At 43.1% G+C, this 19,344-nt stretch overlaps 1 protein-coding gene across 1 annotated transcript in view; it reads right to left on the bottom strand.

Moving 5' to 3' along the window:
* FBXW8 (F-box and WD repeat domain containing 8) overlaps nt 1-19,344 on the bottom strand; it is a 112,755-nt gene that overhangs the window by 19,433 nt on the left and 73,978 nt on the right. The window lies entirely within an intron of this gene.

Below are 19,344 nucleotides of genomic sequence, written 5' to 3'. Positions count from 1 at the left end.
AGGCGCCCGCCACCACGCCTGGCTAATATTTGTATTTTTAGTAGAGACGGGGTTTCACCATGTTGGCCAGACTGGTCTCGATCTCCTGACCTCAAGTGATCCTCCCACCTCAGCCTCCCAAAATGTTGAGATTATAGGCATGAGCCACCACGCTTGGCCCCAGCCAAAGGTTTTAATAGTAATATTTCGTAGAAAGATTTATCCTTTCAGCACACACATGGAACCTATACATTTCTTCTTGTCAACCTATACATTTATCACTTACCAGGATACAGATTTTTACTTTACTATTGAGAAGTTAATAATAAATTAAATATTCTCTACCTTGAAAATAATCAATCCTGTCAACACACATTTCTAACAAGTGAATCTTTGGAAGTTTCTAATGGTCAAAACAACACTATAATATTAACTATTGCTAACAGCATCTGGAAGGAAAAAGGACAAATTCAAAATTTAAAATGCTCTCTTAATCCATAAAGACTACAGAGAACAATTGCAGTTGAAAAGAAAAATTTCTGACGCAGAAAATTTCAACAATTTAAAAATATCAAGAGTAAGATTATTCTTCCAAGTAAGTATACAGAAATAACCAAATCTCTTATCTTCAGGGAATAACCTAAAAATTATATAAAATCGGCACCTGGAGGGAGAAAATAAAAAGAGCAACCTCACATTCTATTATAAAAGTAATATTCTGCATCTATTATCATTATAGAGTGTTCAAAAATTTGGACTCAATATTCTCTTGTTTTTAAAATACTTCAACTTCTGTAGCAGGAAGGTAAGGCCTTTAAGTCAGTAAAATGCTGATGGTAAACCTAAGAACTGAAATCTGACACTGATTTCATGTGTCTTTATGTCTTCCAGTTGTTCTTTTTTGACAAGTGGATAAATTATTTCTTAGTGATATAGTGAGATGTAATCCCTTTCCAAAAAGACTCTCTGCAAATTCATCATAAAGACATCTAAGTTAGTCCAGAGTCCAGTATTTTCTAAAATGTTTAATAATTCAACGAATCAGAACTATCTGAAGAGTACCTTTACCATGACGTTTAGTTAAAGACCACAGAGATTAGAAAACACATTACCCATCTCAAAGGCAGTTCTTTCCATGTTACAAGTCCCTTAATGACCTTTACCATTTCTCCCTCCCTCCCACGTACTCTCTCTCTTTTAATAAGGTTGAGCAAATGGGACTTCATTTTATCTGATTGCCATAGACTAGTGAGATTAATTATTCATGCTCACACTCTCCCTCTTGTTAAGACCATGCATTAGACTAATTTTTTTCTTTATTGCCCTAGTTGGGTGAGTCTCAACCCATGGCCACTTGACTCATTCTCAGAGGTGTACAGATATGCTGAAAAAACCTACCCCAGCTCAAATCCCAGAGAAAATATTCTGCACTAATGTGGCTGCCAAAGATGATGTTGAGGATGGTTCCTTTTAAGTACCAGGTGTATATTAGAGAAGAACTTGAACAGTGATTACAGAGCAAATGTTTGCAGGCATTAGATGTTTCTGTAAGAATTAGCTAAAACAGCTAAACCATGTTGAGGCTGGTTGTGTGCTTTACAATGGTAACTATAGGAAATGCATGACACAGAGAATTTTTCCTACTCTTTGGCTTCCAGGTAGACCTAGAAGGCAATGGGGGAAAAGCAAGCACTATCTTTAAAAATAACTTTAGCAGAAAGTTCTCTATTCATCTGTTTTTAAATTAGAGATCTTAAAGTATTTCCGATTTAATCCTAGTCTTAGAATCTTAACTTGCAATTTTGTCAATGATTCTGATGAATCTGAAATCTATTTCTAAAAATCTTTTTCTGGTTTCAAATATGATACATCTTACAACACATTCTAACATAACAGAATTCTATAAGGAAAGTGGTAGCCCTCTGTATATTCATGTCTCAGAAATCACCACTTTTAACAGTTAGATATATGTACTTCTAGACTTTTCTTCTGCACATCTGCCTCTGTGTGTATATACATTTTTTTCCTAAATGGGATTATTTCACAACTCCTTTTCCCTACGTGTCAATACCTCTAGATAGATCTTGTACTTTTTAATGGTTGTATAGAATTTCTCTGTGGATACACAATTCCATATGGATTGCTTCTAATTTTTAGATAAAATGAGTAATGCTGTAATTCATTCAAGAGCCGGCCAACAGATACTTATCAATCATCTTCTAGGCAATGGAATGAACGTGCAGAGACGCTGGGTGACATGCAGAAGTCCCAGCCTGCTGCCAGCTGACAGCCCGCCTCTTCCCCAGCTGGGGCCTGACCGCCAGCTGTCCTGCTCCTCCATAGATGGGGCCTGCCTCTCTGAGGAGACTCACCGACCATCTTCTAGCCATGTCCTGGCAGCTGGTGTCTTAAGCAGCAGGGGTAGTGGTCCAGAGTCAGGAAGGAGACACCAGCCAGAGGCCCAACAACTGGGAGGCATCAGCCACCGCCGTGGGCAGGCAGGCCCCGCAGCATCCAGGTGTGGCCTGGACTGGCTTTCCAGGTAAACTGTGAAGGAAAGAGCTGAGAGATGGCTCTTGTCCCTGTGGGGGGCGGTGGGGGGGTGAGTTCAAGGCAGACCAGCTTCTTCCTTCACCCAGTAAAAAATGGATTAACACTGCAAGCTTTTCCTAAATTGGGGGCTATCACCCTCATAATTAATCATGAACCACTTGCATACTGAAATCACTGTGAAGAGATTATAGAGCCTTACCCTCCCAGAATTTCGGTCCTATACTGACGAATAAGGAAAGGAGCTCTGTGTTTTAATTTTATCGAAATACTGAGTCTTCATACTCAAATACCTGCTACAGGCATTGAACCAACAACAACCACCCCAGCAGCTGGCTCAGCTCCCCTGAAGCCCAGCACTGTCTGTCCAGAGAGCTCAGGAGGAGTCGGAAGGCCTCCTTACAAGACGACATCATTTTAAAAGCTTTTTCTTTCTTTTTTTTTTTTTTGAGACGGAGTCTCGCCCTGTTGCACAGGCAGGAGTGCAGTGGTGCGATCTGGGCTCACTGCAAGCTCCGCCTCCTGGGTTCATGCCATTCTCCTGCCTCAGCTTCCCAGTGGCTGGGATTACAGGCGCTCGCCACCACGCCCGGCTAATTTTTTGTATTTTTAGTAGAGACGGGGTTTCACCGTATTAGCCAGGATGGTCTTGATCTCCTGACCTCGTGATCCGCTCACCTCGGCCTCCCAAAGTGCTAGAATTACAGGTGTGAGCCACCACGCCCGGCCAAGCTTTTTCAATTGAAGATGATTTGTTGGCTGCCATTTAAAAAAGGGAAGTGGCAAAGACAGTCAAAGTTTAGGAGGTGCTGTGCTGGGCTGAGCAGAGTCTAAGAGAAGAGGCAAGAGAGGAAGATGCGACTACACTTCCTGGAGATGACACCATCTACCCACTTTCTTTTCTGATCCCTAGTAACCTGTCTCCATCACTACCTCACATATGTGGCTCTTCTGAACAGGGAAGTTGTGATCAAAAGCCAGATGCTGGGCAGTGAGGCAGTTAAACCGCCTGCTCTCTCCTTTTCTGTCCACTCCAGCTGCCTTTGTGCTCGCTTCTCCGTGATGTCCTCGGCATACAGTGCCCGTTCCCCTGGTCAGTGCTGAGAGTCCTTGCTGTCTGCACGTGTCACATGGTGTTTTGACAAGGCCACCCCGACCTGTGTCTTATCTTCTTCCAGCTCTTCCCTAGATCTGTGGTTCTCAGATACTGGAGGGGAGGAGGCGGTGACTCCAGCAGGTCAGGAGAGGCTCTGCAGCACTATCACCAAGCACCACACCGCATCACACCAAACACTGTAACACTCTCCTAGGCTTCAACCCTAAGGTTCCTGGGGGCAGAGATATCCTATCATTCATTCATTCATGTGGCAATTATTAAAGGGCAGCACATGCCAGGTATAGTGTCAGTTACACATTCCCGCATCTCACTAAGTGCCTGCGTTTGTGTTTGGAGGCTCACTGACTGGTACACAATGCCAGGCAAATCCAGAGCTTCCCATAGCCTCAGACCCCAAAGATATTCAGATGTTGCTTTTAGTGCGTAACATCTTCCTCCACTCCTGGATCTTGCTGCTGGTTATGTAAAAGGAACTGCTCCATCCTACCCAAAATAGAAGATGGTTCCACAGAGATCTCTTCATACTATCCAGATGTCAGAGTGCCCCAACTGCATCCAGTCTGACAGTCCCACCTCTGACAACATGGCAGACAAGAATGTCTGGAAAACCCTGCCATTTACAGTGACCATGCTGGATAAGACTCAGCCTAACATCAAACAGTCCTTCAGACATTCTGTTTAATAAGCAATCAGAGAAATCCACAGGAGCCCAAAATGAAGAGAGCACAAAACCCAGGAAGGTAAGAGAGCATTCAAGCCAGGGGCTAGTTTGTGCTCCCCCTCCAGTGTTAGGAGCCTGGAGAGCTGGGGAAACAGGAGACCAAGTGTCTGCCCAGCATGAAGTAGAACCTACAGTCGGGTCCTTGCAGGGCTACATACATTCAGTAAAAAGCGAGCAAGAAGGGGAAAATATCTGTTGGTGCAGAGAGCTTACCCAGAAACTTCTCTGCCTCAGGTTCAGTTCAGGGTGGAAAACAGTCTGCAGTCACATGTCTGCCCCCACACAAGTTCTGGGTTTGAGTTTACACCACCTGCAAGGCTAAAAGAACCCAAGCCTAATAAAGTATCTTCGGGTTGGTAACATACCTCCTGGTACCTCGGCAGAATCTTCTCAGGAGGGAAACAATCTCAACTCAGGCCCCTTTAAGAAACCTACAAATCAAGATCAACTGAGTATTAGCTCACAATTAAAAAACAAATCCAAATACAGCAAGAAATGATTTATCATACGTGAGACAGAAAAACAAGGAGAATTAGACTTCCAGGCAAGATCAAATAAAGAATACAAAATAAGCATGCTGAAAATGTTGACAGATTAAAGAGGGAGAGGATAAAAAGTAGGAAATCGGATTAAGCAGATTTGAAAAATAAAGCAGAGAATTTCTAGAAATTAAAAAGTCAATGGATGAGATAAGCAAGAAATAAGAACTCCAAGAGAGAAACTGTGGACTGGAATACAGAGTTGAGGAATTATGCGGAATGCAACATAGAGAGAGATGGGAAATCTGAATGGGCAGTGAGCAGCACGGAGGAGGGCAGAAGCTGCCTTCATGCACACCTCCCCTGAGCTCCACGCAGAGCATCGCAATACATTTCCAATAAGATAAGGACCGAGAATTCTCTGCAACTAAAAGGAGGGACACACGAGAAATCCCAGACAGGATAAAAATAAATCCACACAAAGAGACATTGGCATGAAACCACAGAAAATTAAAGACAAGGAGAAGATCTTAAAAGCAGTCAAAAGGAGAGAAAGTCCTAAAAGAGAATGACAGACTGACAGCCAACTCAGTAGTGTCAGGGGAAGGCAAACCAGTCACATCCTCAAAGGCTGGGTGAAAATAACTGTCGAGCTAGAACTGTAAAAGACCAGCAAAACTACCTTTCAAGGATAAGGATGTAATGAGAAGATGCCGTAAGAAAGAACACAGAAAACACTTGTGACCAAGTCCTTACGAAAGAAACTTCTAAAGAATGCACTTTTAGGAGACAGAAAATCATTCCAGAAAGAGGATCTGAGTCAACAAAGATTCGAGTAATGGGCAAAAAAGAATGCAGATGCTGTCTGCAAAAACAACAGTGCTGATTTGGGGGTTAAATACACAGAATAATCTGTACCTAGTCTTTATTCCAACCAGTCAAATGCCATGAATCAGGAAAAAGTACCATAACCATCAAGATGCCAGATGCGTAGGGTGCGCCCCCACCCGTGTGTGCAAGGAACAGAAGCTCCTTTGGACACCTGTGCAGTGTTTGGCACACAGGAGGGTTCAGCATACACTTGATGAAAGAATGAGCAGATGAATACACACTGCACACGTCTGCGTGTATCTGCCTCTTACAGGCGACTGCTATGCTGGCCTTACAGGAAAGACAGGCTTCACAAGTAGAAATGAACACACACAGTCTATTTGCTGTCCACCAACTGCAATGCATATAGCTGTTTGCTAAGTGCCAGGGACACTTTTATTCAGTACAGATCTTCTTGTACAAGACTAGTGATGCTCCTTTTTAAAAACCAAAAGATACAAAAGAAAAAGTCCTATACATCTTCATGGTAGAATTTACTCACGTTAACGACCCACATTGCTATTCTGACCCAACGAAAGTAGGATCCACGGAAATGTGGAATTGAACTACAAAAATGCAAGGTGTGCATATCAATGTTCATGCACAAGGCTAGATGAACAGTCTCTATAAATTCACAGATGAGCTAAGACCTTAAAAAAACAGGGATGAGAAAGACAACTGGGGAGAGAGAGGGAGCCAGTGAGAAAAGAGTAAATCATACACAAAACAGCCAATAAAAAAAATAAAAAAGCAGTTAATATACATGAATAATGGATGTCTGATTTAAAAGCAGTTTACTCCGATATGATGTAATTTTTGACAATCAGCCAGAGAGACTATTTTGTAAGTCCTTGCCAGAGATAAGTCATAGCGTGAAGCTTGGTAACACGGCCGTATCTGTGAACATGTGGAAAATGACTTTCACCACCATCCCAAAGGTGACTTTCTGTTGGCAAACAGAAACTTGCCTTTCAGGTGCACTTTGCAGCAGCAACCAACAAGATGCTAATCTTGAAGAAATGGATCCCTGACACTCCTGACGTTCCCTGCAACGTGGCACCCCTTAACAGTCTCCATGACATGCTTCTGGCACCGTCCATGCTCAAATTCAGCACAAAGGGAGAAGCAGCCTGAGCCGCTTTCATGTTTAAGTTTTAATTGGAGTGACAAGCCCACAAGGCCAAGATATTTCAGGGATGGGACGGTGTTGCTGAGCGTCGCCAGGCGCTGGGTAGGCAAGGCCTGTGTGCGCTCCCCACCACCACGTGCCAATGCACCTGCAACCCCCGCTGTTCCAGGACTGGACTCTTCCCGGGGAGGCAGTGCCAATTGCTGCGGGCTGTGCCAAATGTGGGGGCTTTGTGATGTGGGCAGATGTCTACAAAGGACCGGAGCGAGGCCAAACCAACACCTATTGTGACCTAAGCCTGAAAGGAACCCACAGAGCAAGAGTACACTCGGGTACAAATCCAGGCGAAAACCATCCAAATCAGCCAATCTCTCTCTCAGCACGTCTGTAGGTGCTGGGAATAATAAAGGAAGGCCAGGTCTACTTTGTGGAGTGAGCAGAATACGGCTCTCTCTTTGCTTTGGGATCATTTTCATCTCAGTGCTGGTGTAAGGGTAAGAAGTGTGATTAGGAATACCTGGTTAATGCTCACACAACACGAACAGGGAATATTCATGTCAGAGCAGTGAGTCCAGTGAAGAGATGATAACCATCGTGCAAATATACAACTGAGAGCTACAAATCCTCACACCCTCCTTCATTCTCCCAACAGGCCTCATCCCCACAGAGAGCACGGGCAGCATTAAAACGCCATGAACACTGACCACATGGAAAGAATCACCAAGAGAAAGTTATTATATCTATCTTACGGAGTGAAAACTGAGGCTGCAAACTATGAAGTGAACTATTTAAAATTAAAGGCAACTTGCATACTATTTTGAAAATGAAAAGGTTACCATGAGATGCTCATAATGTACAAGTATCTGTATACCAACAGGACTTAGTGAACACTGAAAATGAAATTCAGTATATTACACTAGCTCGGTTATGGATTTTGACCAGCCTGGCAACTTCTAGTTTGGCCCCAAGTTAGACTGGACAAAAGCTTCTAGAAGGCAGGCAGGCAGCTAAAATCAGATCACTGAAACAAATAGCCCCAGGGGGAGACTGGGAAGCCACAGTGAATAATCAGGGCCTTTCGCGGAGGGCAGCAGGTCCACCCAGGGGCTCCTCCCAGCCACCTAAGGCATAACCGCCTCTACTCACTCTACACGGTGCATGAGGTGGTGGCAGAGACATGTGTTTAGCAGCATTCTGCACATAAACCAACACTACACATATGAGTTCTTCGTAATACCCAGGACATGCCTTTCACACAAATCCCTTCAGAACATCCTTCCATTTGAAACTCACAACCACCAAGAGGGAGAGAAGACAGATACTACTGCCTACATTTTGTGCATCAAGAAACTGAAGCTTAAATAATTTTGAGTAGCTGGCCCTGAATTACATGGGCAACAAAAGGAGCTGAGGTGGCACTAGGTAGAGCCCAGCTCATGTCATTCCTACGCCACTTTGCGACCATATCACAATGTCTTTCCTGTCCTGCGAAAATAATTAATAACAGCTGATGTTTATAATATTCTCTTACATGCAAAACACTGCTATGATGTGTTATCTCACCTGACCCCCACAATGCTGTAAGGTAGGTACCATGATTTTACTCACTTTACACAGGAGAATATGGGGCCCCAGAGAGCTCAAACCTCTTGCCCAATTAGGAAGTTCTGGCACGAGGATTCAAACCTGGGTGGGTGGGCTCAAAGCTCATGCTCTTTAAACCTCTACCCCAGGGTGCTCAAAGTATGGTCCCAGGACTAGCAGCCTCCGCTGCCCTGGGCACTTGTTAGACACGTAAATTCTCAGGCCCTACCCTGGACCCACTGAGTCAGAAGCTCTGGGGGTGGGGCCAGTGATCAGTGGTTTCATCAGGTCTCTTGTAGATTCTGATGCATGCTGGCATGTGAGAACCCCTGCGCTCTACCTATACTGCCTTTCAGGCTAACGAAGACCTTCAGCCATGACAATGGTATTATCCAGCTATCAATTCTTACTTCCTGCTTCCAAATTGCTGCCAGTCTGGGGAAGCAATAGTGCTAGGCGGTGCTGATATGAAAATATGAGATGCAGATCCCGTGTTCTGTACAAGCTCAGGGCCAGAGCTCTGATGCTCAATGAGAGGCAGATAGTTGGTAAGGCTGCTTCTGGTAAGTAGGACTCTTTTTCAAAAGGACATGGCAGGACAGGAGAGGAAGAGGGGATGCTACTGCCAGTCCCCGGTCAGGAATCAATGTGGCACATTCAGGATGGTGCTACCCTGGCCGGAGGTCTGGCTGGAGCAATGGGCTCATTCTGGAAGCACAGGACTAGACAGCTGGGAGCTAAGATGGGGCCCGACTCCCCACAGTCCAGAAGGCCAGGCTGAAGACGGGCACCAGGACCTTACCCATACTCCTCGCCATGCAGCCAGTGCTCTGAGAAAACCTGAAGTGGACCGTGAGGAGGGGCACTGACAGGTGGACAGGTGCCACAAGAGTATAAAGGTGGGGAAAGGGCAGGCGCAAGCCAGGAAGGGGAAATGCGCTCAGGGAGGCATTATTTTCATGTCATTTTCAACATACTTTTAAAACTTACTATGATCTTGAGATCACAGTTAAGAGTTCACAACCCAAGGAAACAGCACAGTGCAAACAAGCTACCTATGCCAGATGGCCTAACCCTGCAAAGACCCAAAGAAATCGGGATGAGGAATTCAGTTTGGGGCCAGTTGGTCATCCCACATCCCTGGCACAGTTCTGAGCAGAGGCAAGCTGAGGCTGGAAGCCAGGTCCGGCAGAGCAGCTCCCTGGACACAGCCCGCTTCCTCATTTTAATGCACCTTCAGCCTCATGGCTCCTCCCGAGTCCCTTAGTTTGGGATGCGACCGCTCAGATGTGGGCTGAGCAGGAGTTTTCCTTTGCTCTCTACAAAGGGGATTTACCCTGTCAATTAATAACACACTGAGGGAATGCTTTAAAGAGTAACTTTGCGTCCATTAGAAGGATTCATCTGCAACTCAATAATTGATAAGTTAATTACAAACCCCCTCTCTAACACAGTGCCTTACAGAAGACTGAAGTGCGGAGGAAATTAATAAATCATAGTCATCTATGTGCTGAATAAAAAGTTAAAGTTCTCTTCTTGGTAATATTTTGTGAGTCTAAACTACGATGTGTATTTTGAAAGCAGTAAAAGGTTTTAAATACTCAGAAGTGCAGCTCACAGGGGCCATTTGCTGAGTGTCCTCTTGCTCTTGCTCTGACCCAAACCAACATCAGTCTCAACGGTCTGGACACGCAGGGGAAGCGCACAGCCGCTTCTGTCGCACTAGTGCTTTCACCTCTGGAACAAAGGCAAACATTTCCAACAGGGCTCCCTTAGCTCCCCATGAACGGGAGAACGAGCTGATTTTTAACACTAACAATGCCTGGGCAGTATTTACTCCCAGGCTCATCTGGCACAAACAAACCAAAGCCATACCCATCTGTGAAGGTGAAATAAACGGAGTTAGCGCTGAGTTCACTCTCTTCTATGGTGTAGGATGGTAAACCAGGAAGTAAATTCCACGTCAATCACCAGGGAAGAAAAATCAGGCTCTAAATAACATTCTAAGCTTAATTTGAAAGCCAAAAGAGAAGAAAGGCAATGAACAACATATTCTTCAATCTAAATGGTTCTGTAAACTTGCTCAGTCTCAAGAAGACTGAATAATTCCTTCAAAAATTAGAAAATGGTAGATGTTATTGGCATACAGGAACTAGGCAAGTGTGAATAAAGACAAAAGACATTTCAGACTTGGTGCCAGCCCTCTCCAATAAGGCTTCACATCTTGAAGGGTTTCATATGAAGTGACAGCATTCACATTAGCTTATTGCATTAGTTCTGCACGGAAGCTAAATTGACCTGTCTCATTCTACTATAAATGCATTCTTTTAAAACAGTTCTTGGGGGCTGGGCACAGTAGCTCACATCTGTAATCCCAGCACTTTGGGAGGCCAAGGAGGGCAAATCACCTGAGGTCACGAGTTTGAGACCAGCCTGGCCAACATGTAGTGAAACCCTGTCTCTACTAAAAAATATAAAAATTAGCTGGGCATGTGGCACACACCTGTAGTCCCAGCTACTAGGGAAGCTGAGGCAGGAGAATTGCTTGAACCTGGGAGGTGGAGGTTGTAGCGAGCCGAGATGGCGCCACTGCACTCTGGCCTGGGTGACAGAACGAGACTCCGTCTCTCAAAACAACAACAACAACAACAAATTTCTTGGGAAAGTGAATCCTGTGAAGAAGCATGGGCCGCTATCCCCACAGGTATGGCTTCAGCAGGGCTCCTGCAGCAGCCCAGGGCTGCTGGGGCTCCTGCAGGCCTGAATATACCCGGCACTGCTTCCAGCCGGTGGGACCGCCTTCCACAGGCCCTGCTGCCTCTGCCTGGACTGATCTCTCCCAGGCTTTGCCTGATGAACTCCAGCCTGACCCCAAAGCTGCTGGGGATGGCTGGTGAAGGAGGAACCTAACAAGTGCTGAGCACCAGCCACATACAAAGCACATTACCTCTTTCTCGGGTATTAGCTCCAGTATCCACATGGGGATACCAAGGCAAGTCACTTGCCTAAGGCTTACCTGACTGCAGAACCCTTGCTCAGTCTCAGTGGTGATGCAACTGCTACCCTGACAGTAGCTGAAAGGAACTTTCCCCTATATTTACGTTCTATAACTTTATCACTCCCTTCCAGGATCCCTAGAGATCCTAAAGATCATAGCTTCTGTAATAAGCAATATTCCAAAAGACACTTTTCACAGAAAAACTCATCAGCTGTACAGAGTATCGGGGATGGTCCAGTCCTCAAAGGCCTCTAAGCCAGAGGTTTCTCGCTCTGTCTTGAGAAACTCTAGGGCTCTGTGGAGGTGCTTCAGGGTTTTCACAAATGAGAAGAATTGTATTTATTATTTATGATTAACCACATACTACAATTATATCAACTATGGATACCATTTTAATATTAAACAGTACAAAATGCATTTGAATGTTCATTCCTCATTTATTTATCTATATGTTTTTCTGTCAGTCTGGAATTCACCAAGCTCATCATCAAGGTCTTCTTTATGACCTCGTGTGCATCTCAACATGTCTCCTTTACATCGCCAAGTCGCCGTTAAGGACCACAAGGCTATAATCCCTGAGGCAGATGTGATATTTGACTCATCTCTCTGTTTCCAGTGCCAATCAGATATTGCACACGCAGCATGTGTTCAATAAGCATTCATTAACAATGACGGCAACCTTCACGACAACAATGGACCCTTTGGGAGTCAGCATCACTCAACAGCCCAGAAAACTGGTCTCCACGAGTTACCTCTCTACACTTCCCCAGGAAGCAGATAAATATTAAAAATGTTAAATGTTAAGGTAGAAATGAAAATGAAATCAGACATTTACTTTGTGAACTTTCAATTTTTTTTATTTTAAAATATTTAAATGGAAAGTTCACAAAGTAAATATCTAACTTCATTTTCATTCTGCTTGTAAAATACCAAGTTTTTTTCCTTCTCCGAACTAGAATCTCAAACAAAAGGAAAGATGGATTTCCTGTTTGGGTGGAGGTATGGAAGAATGTGGCCACAATCTATGCACACTGCATTGCTGATTCCAAAGGCTCTCCCAGACAGATATTTCAACTCGTGATGAGTGCGAGCAACCAATCCAGAGTCTCTTCACGTCTGTGTATGGGGAATAATTATCATAAGAGACGTTAGCGATGATTTTCCAGTGTGATGTAAGCTGAGGCAGCAGCGCCAAGCAAGCGTCCTTGTCACGCGCATTCCAGCCTCCTGGATTACTTCACTCACAGCTCCCTGATTAGGATGCACGCCGTGTGCTGCTTAATACAATCTGCCGTCAAATGCCAAGTACTTCAGACCTAAATTAGGAAATATGTCCAAATACATAGAATGATGCTAAGAGCCCTAAGTGGATCTCTCTCTTCCTTTATGAGGCCTGAGGCTTGTCATCAACCTAATGCTCTTAAACAAGGCAATTTGGTCTTCTAACCCTCCACCTCTGAGAGCAGAATTTAATTCAGGCAGCAAAAGAATTAATAAAGATTATATGGTGTCATAAATATGTGTTCATGGATGAAAGTATTTTTGATAGATTCAGGAACTATGAGACATAAAAACTGATTTTAAAGGACTGCCTGGGTACGAAGGCTACATTAACAGAGTTCACACTGATTTTTGCACCACAGCATGGTAAGAGATGAGGCCAGAGGAATTACTTTTACGTTTGTTTTCTTTTACAATCATATGCCACTTAACAGTGACTACCTATGAGGTCCTGTATGTCACTGAAGTCTGAGAACCCAAGAATGCAACATCAGAACTTAAGAATCCATTTTTAACTTAAGAATCCATTTTTATCCAAAAGTAAAAAACTGTCAAGCAGCCCTTCTTCCTATGTACAGCTTACAAGGCAAGACGTAGGAACTGATGAAAAAAATATCAAACATTTCCTGCCCAATACTTTCTGCCAGCAATAGGCACAGCTGTTAGGAACTCTTGGGTGACAATTTAGAGAAGAAGTAATAGAATAATGGATTCCTCGGCCCGTTTCAGAAGCCCTCAGCAACTCAGCATCTTCCAGTGGATTGGCTCAACACAACTCCACAGCCAAAAGGTTTAAACCACCTACATGGCTTAAAGAATCCAGGAATGTGGTTCAGGACAGGAGCCCAAAGGTCACGTGTTCAACCCTCCTCATTTTACAGAAGAGAAAAGAGGCAGGTCAGATTAAAATAATTGTGGGCTCTTTCTCAAATGGGTCCCAAATAAGCCCAGAAGGGGAGCATATCCGTGTATGCTGCAGCTCTTTCTTGCCACCATGACACTGGCCAGATAGGGCTGTCAGTCGTGCTACACTCATTCTAGGTGAAGTTGTGTGTTCTAGTCATTCACTCTAAAAGCAGAGAGCTGAAAAATAATTTAAATGAAAGGCAGGACTAGTCAGATCTCTATATATCCCCCCTGGCCTCATCTTGTTGTGATCTTTCTGTAAAGCCTATCAGAGAAAAGCCGTCCAAGAGCCACTAGGGGAAGGGGATGCCCTGCCATCCACCACTGCCCAAGGTACAACTTCTGTGGAGGGCAAAGTCTATCAAAATCATGGAGGCACATGTCCCTTTGACCCAGCAAGTCTACTTGGAGGAACTGATCCTACAAATACGTTCATGTGGACCAAGTGTTGTTTACAACAGCAAAACAGCAGGAGCAATCGATCATCCATCCATAGGCAGCTGGCAAATTAATTAAAGCACATCCACAAAGTATAATATCATAAAGTTGCAAAAATCAAAACCAAAACACGAATAAGTTCTTTGTTATGTCATAGAAATGATCTCCAAGAGATTCTGTTGCAGGAAAAAGCAAGCTGCAGACAAAAATATAGCACTTTACTATTTTCATTGTTTAAATTGGGGTTGAGACCACGTATGGTAATTTGATTATAAGTGCATAAACTATCTCAGGAAGAATGCACAAAAAACTGGCAACGTTGGTTTGGCTCCAGATAGAGAAATTGGGTGGCAGGTTGAAGGGAGTGGGAAGGAGTCCTCCCACCACACACCCTTCCTTCCTATCTTTTGATTCATGAATTAGGTGAATGCATTACCCAGTCAAAAAACACATTTCTATAGATGTTTAAAAATCTGTGTTCTCTTTTCTGTTCCATTGGTCTACGTATCTAGTTTTATACCAGTACCATACTTTTACACCAGTACTATTCCATTGGTCTATGTATCGGCTTTTACACCTGTACCACTATGTATCTACTTTTACACCAGTACCATCTACTTTTCTACCAGTACCAGTATGTACTTTTACACCAGTACCAGTACGTATCTACTTTTACCACCAATACCATGCTGTTTTGATTACTACAGCCTTGTAGTATAATTTGAAGTCGGGTAATGGGATGCCTCTAGAGTTGTTCCTTTTGCTTAGGGTTGCTTTGGCTATTTGGGCTCTTTTTGGTTCCATATTAATTTTAGGATTGTTTTTAAACATACACTGAGGAAGGGACACCCAATTCAGTAAATGGTACTGGGAAAATTGGATAACCACATGTAGAAAAATAAAACTGGATCCCTCTCTCTCACCATATATAAAAATTAACCAAGATGGATTAAAGACTTAAATCTAAGATTTGAAACCATAAAAATTCTAGAAGAGAACTCAGGAAAGACTCTTCTGGACATTGGCCTAGGCAAATAATTCATGTCTAAAATCCCAAAAGCAAATGTAACAAAAACAAATAAATGGCACCTAATTAAACTAAAAAGCTTCTGCACAGCAAAAGAAATAATCAATAGAGTAAACAGACAACCCACAGAATGGGAGAAAATATTTGCAAACTATATATCCAACAAAGGACTAATATCCACAATCTACTAGGAACTCAAATCAGCAGGAAAAAAAGCCAAAACAAATAATCCCATTAAAAAATGGGCAAATGACATGAACAGATATTTCTCAAAAGAATATATACAAATTGCCAACAAACTAAGAAACAATGCTTAACATCACTAATCATCAGGGAAATGCAAATTAAAACCACAATGAAATGCGCCTTATCCCAGCCAGAAAGGCCATTATTAAAAAGTCAAAAAACAGACTGGGTGCAGCGGCCCATGCCTGTAATCCCTGCACTTTGGGAAGCCAAGGCAGGAAGACCACAAGGTCAGGAGTTTGAGACCAGCCTGGCCAACATGGTGAAACTTCGTCTCTACTAAAACTACAAAAACTAGCCAGGCATGGTGGCACATGCCTGTAATCCCAGCTACTCGGGAGGCTAAGGCTGGAGAATTGCTTGAACCTGATCAGTGGAGGTTGCAGTGAGCCGAGATCACACCACTGCAGTCCAGCCCGGGCAACAGAGCAAGACGTCATCTCAAAAAAACAAAAGGTGAAAAATCAATAGATGTTGGTGTGGATGTTGTGAAATGGGAATGCTTATACACTGCTGGTGGAAATGTAAACTAGCACAATCTCTTTGGAGAACAGTATGGAGATTTCTCAGATAACTAAAAGCAGATCTGCCATTTGATCCAGCAATCCCACCACTGGATATTTACCCAAAGGAAAACAAGTCACTGTACAAAAAAGACACCCGCACACAAATGTTTATTGCAGCAGAAATCACAATTGCAAAGATATGAAGCCAACCTAAGTGCCCATCAACCAATGAGTAGATACAGAAAATGTGACACACACACACCCCCCATGGAATAATACTCAACCATAAAAAGGAATGAAATAATGTCCTTTGTAGCAAGTTGGGTGGAACTGGAGGCCATTATCCTAAGTGAAGTAACTCAAGAATGGAAAACTAAATATCGCATGTTCTCACTTATAAGTGGGAGCTAAGCTATGGGTATGCAGAGGCATAGAGTGGCACTGGAGGACCCTGGAGACTCAGAAGGGTACTGGGTTCAATGTGTACTATTTGGGTGACAGGTCCACTAAAAGCCCAAGCTTCACCACTATGCAGTTCACCTATGTAACCAAAAACCCTTTTTACCCCCCTAAAGCTATTGAAATAAAACGATTTTAATTTTAAAAAAGACTCTAATCTTCCAAAAAAGGGCAAAAATACGTAGTTACTATTTTTTCTATGACTACGTGGCCCATAACACTGCTGGCAAACCCAGGTGTGGCCCCTAACTTTGACGCCTGAAACCCAAGTCGGGGAGCCCCTGCCCAACAGGCAAATCAAGATGTTGCAGGACCCAGACTGTCTGATCCCTTCCTACCCAAGCTGATCAGCCAGCTACATTCAAAGACTTTTTTAAAAAAAAAGATTAAACAGATAAGCTTTTGCTAAATTACTCGGCTTTGTTTCCTTAGAAAACTATGTTTATTAACAGAGCTAGGTTCCTTGACAAGCACCAGTTTGCTGAAATCTGTGTGTAATGCTGTTTTAACATGCCAATGCCAGGAACACTACTGGTGCTCAGTATTTGTGATGAATACACGATGGGTTGGCTAGCCAGATATAGGAATGGGTGGATTTGAGCCATTATTACTCCATGCGCATGCAGCTGAGGTGCCTGTAACATGCTAATGTAGGCATCATACAGTGTAAGAATATTCTCCAACTAAACAAAAATAACACCTCTGGAATACTTCAACAGGTTAGGGAGCTTTAAGTTTCTGACTAAAAGTCAGTTTCAACATTTGGACTTCACTGTCTGCTTTTATCACAGTTAATCAATAATGGACTATAGCTAAACCCCAGTTTTATATCAGGTACAAACAAATACAAACCAAATGCTCTGTTCTCATAAAACCTTCATCTGAATCCTAGATAAACAGGCCGGAGGCACAGATACAAAGCCTAGTGTGGATATAGCTCCAGGCAAACTCCACTGCTAATAGTCTCACACCAGCCTAATAAAATGTGTTGGGATAGACGCTGCCGCCAGGCTGAAGCAAAGAGATGGCCAAGCATGGTATTCACAAGCAAAGTGACACCAAGCCTCGCACATGAGACTATTTGGGAATTATGACATCACATTAGAGCACAGCAGGAGGATACTAAAATCTCACAGAGTTACCCATGACATGACTTAATTCACACAGAGCTGTTATATGACAATTACGTTTCTTAAAAATGCAAGTTTTTCTGAGGAAGCAAAAAATCCATTAAGCACAATGGGATGGAAAGTCTCATCTCTGTAAAAATAAGCAAAGTTACACAGATGAAGCTTGGTGTTCCTCTTACTTTTGAGTGGGTGGCATTCCTGTTGGAGAAACATCTCAACACAAAGTTATTACCAACACTACTAACAAGCAGCCATTCACCCACACGAGTGTCTGGAGGGTTGGTGCTGTGCTCACTACATATTTGGATGACTAAATGCTACTGTCAGCTTCCAAAGAGACATTTAGAAACATTCTTGTAGCAAATTTATTTCCATTCCTAATTTTAAAACACCAATGAAAATACCAGCTTACAAGTCATTTGAGGGACTATACTTTTTTTTTTTCTCTGTAGAGACAGGGTCTCACTATGTTGCCCAGGCTGTTTTCAAACTCCCAGCCTCAAGCCATCCTCCTGACTTGGCCTCCCAGAGTGCTGGGATTATAGATGTGAGCCACCGTGCCCAGCCAGGGACTATACATTTTTAACCAAGGATTTTTCGTACAATTAATGTATTAATCAGCTGATTCTTACAGTTAATGCTTTCAGTTGGGTTGGAAATTTTGAGAGGAATCAAAAAAACCCCACTGCCTTACATCTGTATCTGAAGGATCCTTGTGCTGAACTGCCCCTTTAAGTAGTTTCTCAAATGTATCCATTACAACTGTATTACTACAGGAATAAATCCATTCAGATAAGTCAAAGAGAAAAAGGACCTACCCGATAAAACATTTATAAAAAGTATGAAAAATTTAAACCAGACTAGTACTGAATATAACTATCACCTCTCTATACTGAGAGCTCTAAAAATAAATGAGATAACACAAACTTGAAAGCATACCAGATGAAAAATTAGAAAGCAAATGGTCTCTCCTCTCTCAACAAATGAGCTCACCAGGGATGGGAAAAGAAAGTTTTTTTAGAGCACAAGAAAGGAAACTGCCTCAGGAAACCAATTCCTGCTCCTTCCCTCCTGAGCTGGAAGACAAAACTCAGGAGTTATATCATGACACATCTTCCAGCTAGGCTACAATGGAGATGCCCCAACCAAACTGCACACCAAGTTTGCAGCATAAGGGGAGGCCTTTTCACAGTGGGATGATAGGACGCCACACATATAGCATCTACGCTTAGTCTATCTTCCTGGATGAAGAATGTATCACTGGGATCCAAGATGCTTCCATTCTTGACCATTTACTGGGTTGCAAAACCAATCACACCTACATAAATGAGATTTGACCTTACAGGTCAAATACATGGAGGAAATAAGACGTAAAAGTAAGCACCACCAGAGGCTGGAATCCAACTATGGGTGGGAGGAATAATGGGAGGTTTAGGAGCCAACAGATCGTGAGCTCTCATGTGCCAGGCACCATGCCTCAAGCTTTACATATGGCTTTTCATCTAATCCTACAACTCTAAGAAGCAGGCACTATTATGAACTCTATTTTACAAATGAGGAAACTGAGGCATAAAGAGGGTTAAGGAACCTACTAACAGTCACACAGGGTCTGCTAGCCCAGACACGTTCCTTCACGGGAATCCCACCAACTGACAGAAATGGTCAGGAGCAGAGAAATTGGAAAAAAAAAAAAAAAACGAAATGAAACAAAAACTTTCTCTCTCTCCCCCTTGGTCCCACTGATAGGGAGAGTTCTATAAATCAGCTCTTAGACCAAGTATTTGGCCTACAGTCAGGATAGTAAGATGCTAGGGAGTGATAAAATTTAGTCATCACTCAAAGAATTTCCATTAAAAACCTGTCTTCCTGCTTCTGACTCAGAGTTTCAGAAGGCACTTTTATGCACTGTTGGTAAGAATGTGAA

This window comes from Colobus angolensis, unplaced genomic scaffold (genome assembly GCF_000951035.1).
Source record: "Colobus angolensis palliatus isolate OR3802 unplaced genomic scaffold, Cang.pa_1.0 Scaffold79, whole genome shotgun sequence".
NCBI classification, from domain to species: Eukaryota; Metazoa; Chordata; class Mammalia; order Primates; family Cercopithecidae; genus Colobus; species Colobus angolensis.
Note: the sequence above shows the minus strand (reverse complement) of the source record. Positions and strands in the feature narration are given on the sequence as shown.